This window comes from Bufo bufo, chromosome 9 (assembly GCF_905171765.1).
Source record: "Bufo bufo chromosome 9, aBufBuf1.1, whole genome shotgun sequence".
NCBI classification, from domain to species: Eukaryota; Metazoa; Chordata; class Amphibia; order Anura; family Bufonidae; genus Bufo; species Bufo bufo.
Window position 1 is genome coordinate 38,571,123 of NC_053397.1, and position 16,158 is coordinate 38,587,280.

At 43.4% G+C, this 16,158-nt stretch overlaps 1 long non-coding RNA gene across 1 annotated transcript; it reads right to left on the reverse strand.

Moving 5' to 3' along the window:
- Window positions 1-2,145: 2,145 nt before the first annotated feature.
- Window positions 2,146-14,038, reverse strand: LOC120979647. Its single transcript, XR_005774348.1, has 4 exons — window positions 13,863-14,038; window positions 13,317-13,364; window positions 11,753-11,797; window positions 2,146-2,175 (listed from the first exon to the last, which is right to left on the reverse strand). It is a non-coding gene; the product is annotated as an uncharacterized LOC120979647 (long non-coding RNA).
- Window positions 14,039-16,158: the final 2,120 nt, after the last annotated feature.

The window sequence follows — 16,158 nt, forward strand, 5'->3', positions numbered from 1 at the left end:
GCTCTATAAACATATCATATGACCTAACCCCTCAGATAAACACCGTAAAAAATAAAAACTGTGCTAAATAAATCATTTTATGTCACCTTACATCACAAAAAGTACAACAGTAAGCGATCAAAAAGGGGTATGCCCACCAAAATAGTACCAATCTAACCGTCATCTCATCCTGCAAAAAATGAGCCCCTAACTAAGACAATCGCCCAAAAAAAAAAAACTATGGCGCAGAATATGGAGACACTAAAACATCATTTTTTTTGTTTTAAAAAAGCTGTTATTGTGTAAAACTTAAGTAAATTTAAAAAAGTGTACATATTAGGTATTGCCGCGTCCGTAATAACCTGCTCTATAAACATATCACATGACCTAACCCCTCAGGTGAACACCGTAATTTTTTTTTTATAAAAACTGTGTGAAAAAGCAATTTTTTGTCACCTTAAATCACAAAAAGTGTAATAGCAAGCGATCAAAAAGTCATATGCAACCCAAAATAGTGCCAATCAAACCGTCATCTCATCCCGCAAAAATCATACCCTACCCAAGATAATCGCCCAAAAACTGAAAAAACTATGGCTCTCAGACTATTGAAAAACTAAAACATGATTTTTTTTGTTTCAAAAATGAAATCATTGTGTAAAACTTACATAAATAAAAAAATAGTATACATATTAGGTATTGCCGCATCCGTGACAACCTGCTCTATAAAAATAGACACTGGCTGTGACGCTCTCCGCTGTGATTGGACAGCGCTACAGCCAGGGAGAAGGAGACGCCCATTGAGAAACAGGGCAGTCTCCTCCTCCCTGTACCGTTGCTACTCATTAGCATACCAGGCGGGAAAGCTGCAGGAGGGCACAGTGGGCGAACGGAGCGGTGCCCAGACTAACTACTAAGCGATCTTACATTCCTGCACTATGCCCTTAATAACCTGCGACTATTTCATAATGTCTGGACCCATGAAAGGTCCTCTTTAAGTGCAAAAAAGCACAAAATATAAAAATAAATATCTGTACATTAGTCACCATTCATTTCTGTGTTTTGTAACCATTTGTTACAATTTGCAATAAACTGCCTTCTATGACTGTGCTATAGAGCGTCCATTAAAATACATTTTGAGTTGTATGTTATTGCTACCGTCTATGGTGTCAATATTAGCTATGCATTTATGAGGAGCTGTCACCCCTCCTGACATGTCTGTTTTAGTAACTTCTTGCATTCTCCATGTAGTAACAATTCTGAAGCATATTTTCATATGACTGTTTTGCCATGCCCCTATTGTTCCTGCAAGAACTTAGGATTTAATTACTAGCAGTTTGCCATTAAGGTCCAGATTGGTGTTACCAGTTTGGGGGGGTGGGTGTCCCTGCACAGTCTGACAATGGCAGCACTGATTGGATAGTATCAGACTGTGCTGGGACATATCTCTAACTGGTAACACCCATCTGGACCTTTGTTGCAAACTGCTGGCAATTCATTCATAACTTCTAGGAGGGATAATAACTGTATAAATATGGCAAGTAAGGAATAGTACCCTAGCGGGTTCCCTAGACACAGCAAAGATCCCATGAGTATATTTTTATATTAATACAAACTTTTTTTGTTTATTGCATATTTTTGAATTTTGATTTGAACATGTTTTAAAAAGATTGAAATAAAAGGCCTTCAGGATATTAATACAAGTTCTGAGTAAAATAGAAGAGGACTGGTACCGTCCACCCTGGAGAATCATCTGTTGGATGATGAATATCATATAGAGGATATATCAGTGCAATGGTCTACGGGTGGTAGAAGACGCTGTTTAGCTCTGCTAGATCTTTTCATGTTGATTTGAATGCAGCAAATGAGAACCAGGATCCTCCCGTGGGCCCAGTCTCTGATACTATAGTGGCCTCCAAAGGTTTAATAGAAAAATAATATTTGGCTGCCTTTGGAGCCAATCACATGCCTCTAGGGTGTGTTGCTTTGATTAAAAATCTATTAGACTTTATTGATGATACAGGGGTTGAGCCCTGAGAATAATTTCCACTGGTGGGCCCAAGGAAACCCAGTCCGACACTGTTACAGTGACACAATGCTACAGATCTATTAAACAATTCAGTGGTTTCATTACTGATTTTTTACCACGGAGGAGATGCTTGTCAATCTCAAGGAGCCAGTGTTTGACGTAAGATCGCTCTAAAGAAAAACACACAGACACAGTGTCAGCTTAAGATCTACTTTTAGAATTACAAGTCATATAAATACACAGACATTTTTCCTTACGGCGCTCATAGGGGGGTGATTATTAAACTTTGCACAATCTTAGATGGAAAATCTGCGCCGTTCTAAACGTTTATCTGATATCTGTACTCAGAGGCGGCTCTACCATTAGGCCACTTAGGCCGCCGCCTAAGGCCTCACGCTGGTGGGGGCCTCGCTCTGGCTCCCACCTGACACCGCTGCAAGTACTTACAGCGGTGTCGGGTGGGAGCGTCCTTAGGTCAAAACATTCCAGGCGCTGAATGCTATTCCCCACCCCCCTTTTACTTGTCTTTCCACTAATCTGCTAGGCTGCTGCGCCGCGCGGTCATGACTTCAGTCACTTGAGAATGCAACCCAGTCGTGCGGTGCGTAATCCCGCGAGACCCGTGGGAGGTCAAGTGTCTCGCGGGATTACACGCCGCAGGATGGGGTTGAGCTCTTAAGTGACTGAAGTTGAACTCATGACCGCGCAGCAGCTTAGCAGATCAGCGGACAAGTACAAGGTGGGGGGGGGGAATGTCATAATATGAAGCAGTGTGTGGGCAAATTTGTGAGGCAGTGTGGGGGAACAAATTACTTAATGAGGGCAGTGTGGGGGGACAAGTTGTTAAATGGGGGCAGTGTGGGGGGCAGTATTACTAATGAGAGCATTCTAGAAGGGAATTACTATTGGTGGGACTATGAGTAGTGCTATTTCTATGGGGGGCACTAATATTTCTTCAGGATAGTATTGGGGGCACAGCGAGCAGCAGGATAACACTGTGGAGACTCTAGGTTGGGGGATGATGATAGAAATGTGAGGAAGCAATAAATAGAATATATGATATATTTAGAGGACCACCTGCATTATTGAGAAATACCGGAAATAAGTGATCAAATTTAGTAGATATTAAAACGTAACTTTTAATTATTATTCTTAGAAAATAGCCCCTTAGATGAGTATATATATATATATAAATATATATATATATATATATATATAGATTGAACCTCAAACAAAATTTATGTATAGCTTTAATAATATCACATTTCAAATAGCATTAGAATAATTGGTGACTCCAAATGGAGTTGAAGCATACATGTTGATGGGGTAAAAGTAACTCCATTTTGTCCTTTCAGCAACGTGTATAACGATTACATTTGGCCAGTGCACTTTTCCATAATTCCCCTTCCCCCTTCCCCCCTTTGGAATGTGAGAAACTTCCTGTGCGGTTTCAAGATACCCATACATTCCTTAGTTTGTAGTTTGAACAGTCTTACCTTATAGGGTCATCTTGGCTCAAATGCATACTGGCCTATGTGTCTATACCTGATTGGTCAAATGCTGTTACTATGAGTCATCTATTAGGTTAATGCAGAGCACATGTGTGTTCATACTATAGGTTGAACTAATGCTAACATATGATTGGATGTCAAGGAAGCTCAACCCCCTCTATTATAACTGTTTGCCAACTGTGAATAAACCAGAATGGATTGGAACTAGATACGTGTTTAAGTGTTTCACTTTAATTCATTCTCCTGGTACCGGATAAGACTTAATTCAAGCTGATCACCGAGGTCTGGTGTCAGGGACACATTAGGCAAAGAGTCCATATTGCATTACACATGTCATAAAAATAGGTAGAAGAAAAAGGGGGTGCACGGCGGCACTCGTTAGATGGTAGCCCGTTTGTCCTACCGCTTAGTTGAGCGACTCCAATTGTGCCGCAGTTACCTCACGGATCAATGATGAATTAGGTCCTTGGTAATGATCGTGCTGCACACGGGTAGTGGTCCAACCTAGGGTTCCCTATACTTACCCTAGCGGGTTCCTACATTAGCCCTAAGGCCTAACCACGGTACACCCACTAAGGCAAGGGTGCCCAGTCCGGAACCTAACCCTGGAATTAGAGACCCTAATTAGCCCTCTCCTAGAACATCCCTACATGCATGTTTCACTTACAGATGAGAGTAAGACTCATCAGGGGAAACAACGGGGAGCTGGGCAATTAAGCATAACAGGATGCACACATGATATGACATGTGCGTCCTGCAACAACAGGTTACAAGCTCTGAGACCTGGTACTACTCAAATGAGCTTGGCAACCCATGAAAGAGGGTGGGGGAAATAGATAATATCCACTCCTGGATTTCCTGATATAATTTCAGTAGTCTCACTGGGCCCGATGTAGTCAGCAATGGCATCGGTACCTGCTCAGGTTTAAATATGGGACCTGCCCCCAAACCGAGGCTTGGTTTCCAGACACACCTTCCTTGTGCGGCGCTCGATACAGCAGCGCATGCGCCCAATTGATCTCCGGAGTTAACCTCGAAAGCGAGGCTTGGTTTTAGAGATACGCCTCTAAAGCGCAGCGCTAGGTATAATAGCGCATGCGCAGTTAGAGGCCGGTTCTTTGATTTAAGGCGCACAGACGTACGATGACGTCACTGCGCTGCGTCTCGCAGATATATGCGAGATCTTCTTCAGACCTGGTTGCCGGGCAACGGGGACACATTCCCGGCTCCGTTCGAATGCGCACCTTCAGATAAGAGGTCGCATACATAGGACATGACATTTATGGCATAAATTTCACACAGGAAAAATGATTACTTGAACATAGTGCCCCCAATACATACAGAGCTCGTATCTGGAGGAGAGCACATGCCGGGCACCAAAGAGCTAAAACTGCTCATAAATAGTTGGCTAAATTAAAGTCAGGACACCTTAGACAAAAACAGAAAATGGAAGGGTTGCAAAAGGATATTTTTATATATGTATTATAGGAGGGAGTTTAATAAACATTGGTCCAAAGTTCTCCGTTTTTATTTGGGGCCCAGATGTTATAGCTTAATAAAGATATTAAATTAAACAGCTAAAATTGAGCTGTTCCTTAAGGCCCAGAGGTGAGGCCGTTCGTAATACAAATGTCCAGCGGGCTTCACGCTGCAACAGAATTCTGTCCCAGTCCCCGCCTCTTATTGGGGCTCTCACATGTTCAATGCCTATAGCCTTGATACACCTTGGATCACCCAGGCGACATTCCTGAACATGTCTAGACACAGTCGTGTCCCTTTTATTAGCAATGTCACCGAGGTGTTCACCCAGACGTCTACGCAATTCCCGTCTAGTCTTCCCGATGTATTCTTTGCCGCACTCGCAGGTGATCTTATAGATCACCCCTCTGGTACGGCAATTAATGAAATCTTTAATCGGAAATGCACGTTGCAAATTATTGCTAAAGAAAGACTTTCCGGGTTGTATGATGTTACAGGCTACACAGCCACTACATTTGAAACTGCCAATTGGTCTACGGTCCAGCCATGCTCCTGGCTGGACGGTTGGCACGTAGTGACTGTGCACAAGGAGATCCTTGAGACTACTGCCCTTTCTAAACGTAATCTGTGGATAGTCGTGTAGGACCTTACTGATATCTGGGTCCATGAGTAAAATGGGCCAGTGTTTCTCAAGGATCTCCCTTGTGTGATCAACGGTACCATCAAAAGTTGCACTCAGACGAATCTTTCGATCTTCCACTTTTTTCTCTTTAGGCACCAATAATTCCGTACGTGCAGTTATAGTAGCCCTACGGTTAGCTTTCCTCAGAACATCGTCAGGATATCCTCTCTCCAGGAATCTTGTCCTGAGGATGTCTGCTTGTTTTTTAAACTCTGCTGCATCTGAGCAGTTGCGTTGAAGGGGCAGATATTGGCCACATGGAATGCCTTTTTTTAGGGGTACAGGGTGGCTACTGCTCCAAAAGCAAAACAGAGTTTGTCGAAGTTGGTTTCCTAAAGATAGTAGTGGATAGTTCCTCCGATTCCTTCCTAGAAATTGATATATCCAGGAAAGGAAGGATATCCGTTCTGGATTCGTGAGTAAATCTGAGCCCAATATTGTTGTTATTCAGACGGTTTGCAAAATCTGAAAAGGTAGATTTTGTACCATTCCAGATTACAAAGATGTCGTCGATATACATCGCCCACATAATTATGGGGGCGGGGTCCGGCGACATATTATCTGCAAAGACCATAGTTGAATACCACCAGCCCAGGAGCAAATTTGCATAGGTTGGCACACAGGAACAACCCATCGCTGTGCCCCTGAGCTGGTGGTAGATCTTATTACAGAACAAGTCGAAGTTATGGGTATGCAAATATTCCAAGAGTTTTAAGATGAAGTTATTATGCGTGATATACTGGCGTCCCCTCATACTTAAATAGTGCTGCACAGCCCCAAGTCCCACATGATGAGGAATAGATTAATACAGGGCCTCAACATCTATACTGCCCAAAATAGACCCCCTATCCATACTGACACCTTCCAATCTCTTAAGGAGGTCCATGGTGTCCCTAATATAAGACGGGAGGGACACCACAAACGGCATAAGGATCTTATCAATGTAGATTCCGATATTCTGGTAGAAAATGCCAATTCCAGATACAATTGGCCTCCCTTTGAGTGGATTGGTGCCCTTATGGATTTTGGGTAGACTATAAAATGTTGCAAGTACCGGGGACTTTGGATATAGAAAATCTTGTTCCTCCTGAGAAATCAATTTCTGATATCTAGCATCCTGGAGTATATTTCTTAATTCTAGGAGATACGGCTCAGTGTGGGATTAGTTGAGAGTATCTCATAGCCTTTTCTGTCTTTTAATAGTTGTTCGCACATAAGTTTGTAGTCATCAGAGTCCATGACTACCGTGTTGCCCCCTTTATCGGATGGCTTCACGGTAATCGAGGAGTCCTTCCTCAAGGCAATAATAGCCTCCCATTCTTCCCTTGTGCAGTTAGATGTAGGAATAGATGAGCTGATCGATGAAAAATCTGCTGTTACAAGTATGAGGGGACGCCAGTATATCGCGCATAATAACTTCATCTTAAAACTCTTGGAGTATTTGCTTACCCATAACTTCTTCTTCTGTAATAAGATCTACCACCAGCTCAGGGGCATAGCGATGGGTTGTTCCTGTGCGCCAACCTACGCAAGTTTGCTCCTGGGCTGGTGGTATTTAACTATGGTCTTTGCAGATAATATGTCGCCGGACCCCGCCCCCATAATTATGTGGGCGAGGTATATTGACGACATCTTTGTATTCTGGAATGGTACAAAATCTACCTTTTAAGATTTTGCGAACGGTCTGAATAACAACAATATTGGGCTCAGATTTACTCACGAATCCAGTACGGATATCCTTCCTTTCCTGGATATATCAATTTCTAGGAAGGAATCGGAGGAACTATCCACTACTATCTTTAGGAAACCAACTTCGACAAACTCTGTTTTGCATTGGAGCAGTAGCCACCCTGTACCCCTAAAAAAAGGGATTCCATGTGGCCAATATCTGCGCCTTCGACGCAACTGCTCAGATGCAGCAGAGTTTAAAAAACAAGCAGACATCCTCAGGACAAGATTCCTGGAGAGAGGATATCCTGGCGATGTTCTGAGGAAAGCTAACCGCATTGCTACTATAACTGCACGTTTTAAATTATTGGTGCCTAAAGAGAAAAAAGTGGAAGATCGAAAGTTTCGTCTGAGTGCAACTTTTGATGGTACCGTTGATCGCACAAGGGAGATCCTTGAGAAACACTAGCCCATTTTACTTATGGACACAGATATCAGTGAGGTCATACACGACTATCCACAGATTACGTTTAGAAAGGGCAGTAGTCTCAAGGATCTCCTGGTACACAGTCACTACGTGCCAAACGTCCAGCCAGGAAGATGGCTGGACCGTAGACCAATTGGCAGTTTCAAATGTAGTGGCTGTGTAGCCTGTAACATCATACAACCCGGAAAGTCTTTCTTTAGCAATAATTTGCAACGTGCATTTCCGATTAAAGACTTCATTAATTGCCGTACCAGGGGGGTGATTTATAAGATCATCTGCGAGTGCGGCAAAGAATACATCGGGAAGACTAGACGGGAATTGCGTAGATGTCTGGGTGAACACCTCGGTGACATTGCTAATAAAAGGGACACGGCTGTGTCTAGACATGTTCAGGAATGTCGCCTGGGTGATCCAAGGTGTATCAAGGCTATGGCCATTGAACATGTGAGAGCCCCAATAAGAGGCGGGGACTGGGACAGAATTCTGTTGCAGCGTGAAGCCCGCTGGACATTTGTATTACGAACGGCCTCACCTCTGGGCCTTAATGAACAGCTCAATTTTAGCTGTTTCATTTAATATCTTTATTAAGCTATAACATCTGGGCCCCAAATAAAAACGGGGACCTTCGGACCAATGTTTATTAAACTCCCTCCTATAATACATATATAAAAATATCCTTTTGCAACCCTTCTATTTTCTGTTTTTGTCTAAGGTGTCCACTCCTGACTTTAATTTAGCCAACTATTTATGAGCAGTCTTAGCTCTTTGGTGCCCGGCATGTGCTCTCCTCCAGATACGAGCTCTGTATGTATTGGGGGCACTATGTTCAAGTAATCATTTTTCCTGTGTGAAATTTATGCCATAAATGTCATGTCCTATGTATGCGACCTCTTATCTGAAGGTGCGCATTCGATCGGAGCCGGGAATGTGTCCCCGTTGCCCGGCAACCAGGTCTGAAGAAGATCTCGCATATATCTGCGAGACGCAGCGCAGTGACGTCATTGTACATCTGTGCGCCTTAAATCAAAGAACCGGCCTCTAAGAACCGGCATGCGCTATTATACCTAGCGCTGCGCTTTAGAGGCGTATCTCTAAAACCAAGCCTCGCTTTCGAGGCTAACTCCGGAGATCAATTGTGCGCATGCGCTGCTGTATCGAGAGCCACACAAGGAAGGTGTGTCTGGAAACCAAGCCTCGGTTTGGGGGCAGGTCCCATATTTAAACCTGAGCAGGTACCGATGCCATTGCTGACTACATCGGGCCCAGTGAGACTACTGAAATTATATCAGGAAATCCAGGAGTGGATATTATCTATTTCCCCCACCCTCTTTCATGGGTTGCCAAGCTCATTTGAGTAGTACCAGGTCTCAGAGCTTGTAACCTGTTGTTGCAGGACGCACATGTCATATCATGTGTGCATCCTGTTATGCCTAATTTCCCAGCTCCCCATTGTTTCCCCTGATGAGTCTTACTCTCATCTGTAAGTGAAACATGCATGTAGGGATTTTCTAGGAGACGGCTAATTAGGGTCTCTAATTCCAGGGTTAGGTTCCGGACGGGGCACCCTTGCCTTAGTGGGTGTACCATGGTTAGGCCTTAGGGCTATTGTAGGAACCCGCTAGGGTAAGTATAGTGAACCCTAGGTTGGACCCCTACCCGTGTGCAGCACGATCATTACCAAGGACCTAATTCATCACTGATCCGTGAGGTAACTGCGGCACAATTGGAGTCACTCAACTAAGCGGTTAGGACAAACGGGTTACCATCTAACGAGTGCTGCCGTGCACCCCCTTTTTCTTCTACCTATTTTTATGACATGTATGCTTCAACTCCATTTGGAGTCACCAATTATTCTAATGCTATTTTAAATGTGATAATATTGAAGCTATACATAAATTTTGTTTGAGGTTCAATTTATACACTCACCTAAAGAATTATTAGGAACACCATACTAATACCGTGTTGGACCCCCTTTTGCCTTCAAAACTGCCTTAATTCTACGTGGCATTGATTCAACAAGGGGCTGATAGCATTCTTTAGAAATGTTGGCCCATATTGATAGGATAGCATCTTGCAGTTGATGGAGATTTGAGGGATGCACATCCAGGGCACGAAGCTCCCGTTCCACCACATCCCAAAGATGCTCTATTGGGTTGAGATCTGGTGACTGTGGGGGCCATTTTAGTACAGTGAACTCATTGTCATGTTCAAGAAACCAATTTGAAATGATTCGAGCTTTGTGACATGGTGCATTATCCTGCTGGAAGTAGCCATCAGCGGATGGGTACATGGTGGTCATGAAGGGATGGACATGGTCAGAAACAATGAACAATTTGAACGATGCCCAATTGGCACTAAGGGGCCTAAAGTGTGCCCAGAAAACATCCCCCACACCATTACACCACCACCACCACCAGCCTGCACAGTGGTAACAAGGCATGATGGATACATGTTCTCATTCTGTTTACTCCAAATTCGGACTCTACCATTTGAATGTCTCAACAGAAATCGAGACTCATCAGACCAGGCAACATTTTTCCAGTCTTCAACAGTCCAATTTTGGTGAGCTCGTGCAAATTGTAGCTTCTTTTTCCTATTTGTAGTGGAGATGAGTGGTACCCGGTGGGGTCTTCTGCTGTTGTAGCCCATCCGCCTCAAGGTTGTGCGTGTTGTGGCTTCACAAATGCTTTGCTGCATACCTCGGTTGTAACGAGTGGTTATTTCAGTCAACATTGCTCTTCTATCAGCTTGAATCAGTCGGCCCATTCTCCTCTGACCTCTAGCATCCACAAGGCATTTTTGCCCACAGGACTGCCGCATACTGGATGTTTTTCCCTTTTCACACCATTCTTTGTAAACCCTAGAAATAGTTGTGCGTGAAAATCCCGGTAACTGAGCAGATTGTGAAATACTCAGACCGGCCCGTCTGGCACCAACAACCATGCCACGCTCAAAATTGCTTAAATCACCTTTCTTTCCCATTCTGACATTCAGTTTGGAGTTCAGGAGATTGTCTTGACCAGGACCACAACCCTAAATGCATTGAAGCAACTGCCATGTGATTGGTTGACTAGATAATTGCATTAATGAGAAATAGAACAGGTGTTCCTAATAATTCTTTAGGTGAGTGTGTATATATATATATATAGATATATATATATATATATACTCACTCATCTAAGGGGCTATTTTCTAAGAGTAATAATTAAAAGTTACGTTTTAATATCTACTAAATTTGATCACTTATTTCCGGTATTTTTTAGAAATGTGAGGAAGCTAAGATGTCACACTCTTCAGAGACGAGGCGGCTGAGAGAAGTGTCCGGACTGAATGGAGATGATGATGACAGAGAAGATCTACATCAGAGGAGACGTCACCTGGAGGCCCTGGATGTGACAGGTATGTGCTGCTGTATGGCAAGTACAGCAAAATGCTGTGTGCGGTGTGCGGGGGGGGGGGGGGGGGGGGGGGGGGGGTTGATTTGGAGAACTGGGCCAGGGTTAATGCAAAGTGTTAATATGCACTGTGAATATAAGCCCTGTACTGTGTTGTCACTGTGCATATTAACCCTTTACTGTGATGTCACTGCATATTAAAGGGGTACTCCGGGATACGAAAATAAATCCCCTATCCAAAGGAGATAAGTGTCTGATCGAGGGGGTCTGGCCGTTGGGATCCCCCACGATCTCCTGTATGGTACTCCGGATCTCCTTGTGCCCGGAGCGGTGGTCAACACTCCCCCTCCATGTATCTATGGGAGAGCCGCAGATACAGCACTTGTGTATCTCTGAGTCTTCCATAGAGATACATGGAGGGGGAGTGTTGTCCGCATCTTTTGTGGCCCCATTGAAATGAATGAGTCCACACCCGCTCCGTATAAATGAGCCCTAACAATGAGTATGTCTATGGAGGACACTTACATTGGATTGCATTTCCGCACACTTGGAGGTGAGGTCCCCAGTTAACTGTCAGATAAAAAAAAATTACACTATTATTATAATGTTATATAACAAGCAGACAATGACGCAAAAAAGACTCTCTATTCTTCCAGATCTTCCACTTTCTAGCACTGCCTATATGGATTTATCAATTATGCTAATTTATCAGACACAAATGGACAACAAGGGAAGATGATACATTTTAATATTTACAAATATTACTCTGCAGGGATACATTTCATCACTGGAATATAGTGGAATATATAATGTTTCTTTCTGCTCTACCGAAATGACTCCCTTAGGCCTCATGCACACAACCGTATTTTGTATCCGTTCTCCATTCTGCATTTTTTGCGGATTGCACACGGACCCATTCATTTTTATGGGTCTGCATCTGTGTGTCCGTTTCACAAATCATAGAACATGTCGTATTTCTAGTGATGAGAGTGAGAAAAATGAGGACTGCAGACGGAAGGTGTGGTTTGCGGACCGCGATACGGACACTGTCATGTACATGAGGCCTTAGTGAGAGGATCAGTTTTAGGCCTCTTTCAGAAGGGCGTTGCGAGAAAATGTGCGGGTGCGTTGCGGGAACACGCACGATTTTTCCGCACGAGTGCAAAACATTGTAATGCGTTGTGCACTCACGTGAGAAAAATCGCGCATGTTTGGTACCCAAACCAGAACTTCTTCAAAGAAGTTCGGGCTTGGGATTGGGGTTGTGTAGATTGTATTATTTTCCCTTATAACATGGTTAAATAGCGCTGGAGGGGTTAAAAAAATAATAATAATAATTTAACTCACCTTAGTCCACTTGATCGCGCTGCCGGCATCTCTTCTGTCTCCTTCTTTGCTGAACAGGACCTGTGGTGAGCATTCATTGCAGGAACAGGACCTGTGGTGACGTCACTCCGGTCATCACATGATCCATCACCATGGTAAAAGATCATGTGATGACCGGAGTGACGTCACCACAGGTCCTGTTCCTGCAATGAATGCTCACCACAGGTCCTGTTCAGCAAAGAAGGAGACAGACGAGATGCCGGCAGCGCGATCAAGTGGATTAAGGTGAGTTAAATTATTTTTATTTATTTTTTACCCCCTCCAGCGCTATTGTACTATGCATTCTGTATTCAGAATGCTATTATTTTCCCTTATAACCATGTTATAAGGGAAAATAATAATGATCGGGTCCCCATCCCGATCGTCTCCTAGCAACCGTGTGTGAAAATCGCACCGCATCCGCACTTGCTTGCGGATGCTTGCGATTTTCACGCAACCCCATTCACTTCTATGGGGCCTGCGTTGCGTGAAAAACGCAGAATATAGAGCATGCTGCGATTTTCACGCAACGCACAAGTGATGCGTGAAAATCACCGCTCATGTGAACAGCCCCATAGAAATGAATGGGTCAACTCACGTTTAACTCACAATATCGCATCCGCGCGGAATATTTGCCCGTGTGAAAGGGGCATTAGGGCTTTTGTTCAAATGAGTTGAAAATAAATATACTGTATTTGAGGAAGGGGCAGTTAACTGTTCTTACCACATCACACAGCAAGTCTAAAGCTGGATTAATAAGGCCTGTGCTGTGCTAAAAAATAAACAGAGGAAAACGTAATAATAAAAAAATGCAGGTATGTGTTAGCATTAAAATATAAATGGGGTAAAAGATTCCGTTTCTTTGTGCCACAGTATGACTGCAAAGAAGAGAGGAGGTTGTGCAGAAAAACAAGTTACAAGTCCTCTTTGATTATTTGTGACATGACAAATGTGTTTCTTGCTATTTGATTTTCAACTGTAGGCCCTACCCCATTTGCTTCTGTTTCCTGTGTACGCCCCCGTTTCCTGTGTACGCTCCTGTTTCCTGTGTACGCCCCCGTTTCCTGTGTACGCCCCCGTTTCCTGTGTACGCTCCCGTTTCCTGTGTACGCCCACGTTTCCTGTGTACGCTCCCGTTTCCTGTGTACGCCCCCGTTTCCTGTGTACGCCCCCGTTTCCTGTGTACGCCCCCGTTTCCTCTTTATCTTCTAAATTGTCTCTGACTTCAAACTAAACAGTCAAATATAAAGCAATTATAACAAAAACTTACAATAATTTCCCCAATTATTTTAACTGACATTCCAACAACACTGCCAACTGCAGCTCCAAGATGTCCCTAAAATAAATATAAGACTGAAATTCACAACATTATTTTTAACACCTTGAGGACTGGGCCAATTGTAGCCCTGAGCACATGAATATTTTTTTATTTTGCCTATTAACATTCGAGCTTCATAACATTTTTTTAGAACTTTTTCAACATAGCTGTTCAAAGCGACACGTTTCTCAGAAAAGTCATGCACCAAAAAGAATTAAGGTAACTTGTCTGCAACTTGCTGTCTCGTGGCTACTTTAGAGCTGCAATCTGGCTGTACACAACATGGCCAGGTCACAGGGGCGTCCTATGTCACACACAACTTACACTGGGGTCCCTGATGGCAAAGTCACATGCAGTTTGTGACAAAAATTCCAGCAGTGTTGGATTTTCTGCAATTGTCACATCTGTCACAGAATGTCGTACTGCGACTCCATTGCCAATCATTGCAATGTCGTACGACTTCCCTGTGGCCCTAGCCATAGGCTTTGTTACGTATAAGACCAGTGGCTCTTTATGTAGCTACATATACATTGTACCATTACCATTCACTTTATATTAGTTTTTAATTTTAGCAAAAATGCAGTCAACCTTATTAAATTTTTTTCAGCATACACCAACATACAACTCCATGCAGGTGTTGTCCTTGGTCAGATTTGAGCTCAGGACCCCAGCGCTGCAAGGCACCAGTGCTAACCACTGAGCCACTGTGCTGCCCTAGTAAGCAAGTTGTAAGCTTATTGTATAATTTGCTATGGGTATGATGTTACCAAGTGTATGTTATTTCATGTCTTGGGACTTGTTTTAAAAAGTGTTTGTGAGAGGTGTTTTTTTTACTGTTGTTTTTAATTCATGTTTTTATATTAGACATATTTTAAAGAATATCTGGTGATTATTTTGAATTGTCATAACATGTTAATATCTATTTTTTTAAATGCTAAAATAATTCAGTTTTCACAATGGCCACTAAGCCTAAAATAGGCACCACTTCTTGGTCTGTGCAGATCACTTTACTTCAGTTATCTGTTTATCATTACTGTCAAGAGTACAATGACAGATATCACCTATGTGTATAAATAATACAAGATCTGCCATTCCCAAGGGAAAATAGCCAAGCCAGAGATACATCCATAGACAGCTGTTTCAGGGTCCTGGCCAATGCATCCAAAGTACCACACCCAGCCACCCAGAATCCTACTCTGTACCGATGAGGGGCAAGCACCCCAAAACATCTGTCTATAAATTTTGGTGACAAATTCCCTTTAACAAAATGGGCAGCATAGTGGCTCAGTGGTTAGCACTGGTGCATTGCAGCTCTGGGGTCCTGGATTTGAATCTAAGGACAACATCTGCATGGAGTTTGTATGTTCTCCCCGTGATTGCGTGGGTTTCCTCCCATACCCTAGGCCAGTGATGGCGAACCTTTTAGAGACCGAGTGCCCAAACTGCAACCCAAAACCCACTTATTTATGGCAAAGTGCCAACACAGCAATTTACCCTGAATACTACAGTCCAACATAGTATATCTTCCATGTACTTTATCTTGTAGCTATAATAGCCTGTCTACATTCTGTGCTCTGCCTGTGCCGTTCATAGTGCGCCCTGCGCTGATGAATGGCAGGAATCGTCTAAGGCATATTGGTACACCATAGACTTTTTCCAGGATGCGGGTGCCATAGGTTCCCCCACCACTGCCCTAGGCATACTGACATGGAATGTAGATTGTAAGCTCCACTGGAGACAGTGAGTGATGATGTCTGTAAAACTCCCCGGAATATGTCAGCGCTATATAAGTGAAAAAAATAAAGTAAAATCTATAGCAGAATTCCCTATTTTCATGTCGAAAACCAGGGATGTTCAACCTGTGGCCCTCCAGTTGTAGCAAAACTACAACTCCCAGCATGCCCTAATAGCTACAGGCCAGGTATGGCCAACCTGCGGCTCTTCAGCTGTTGTAAAACTACAACTCCCACCATGCCCTGCTGTAGGCAGTCTGGGCATGCTGGGAGTGGTAGTTTTGCAGCAGTTGGAGAGCCACATGTTGGCCATCCCTGTCCTAAACCAATTAGGCCTACTTCAAGGACAAACAGATAATAGATATTTTACAAGTATCCCTCGACAGGACTTTTTTTTCCGTCTTACATTACAGAACAAGACGGAACTGTTATTTGTGCCCATATTAGGATGGATCAAAATGGAATGCCTCTAAAGGCTTCTGCTTTGCATTCTGTCCTTAAAATTCCGTTATATT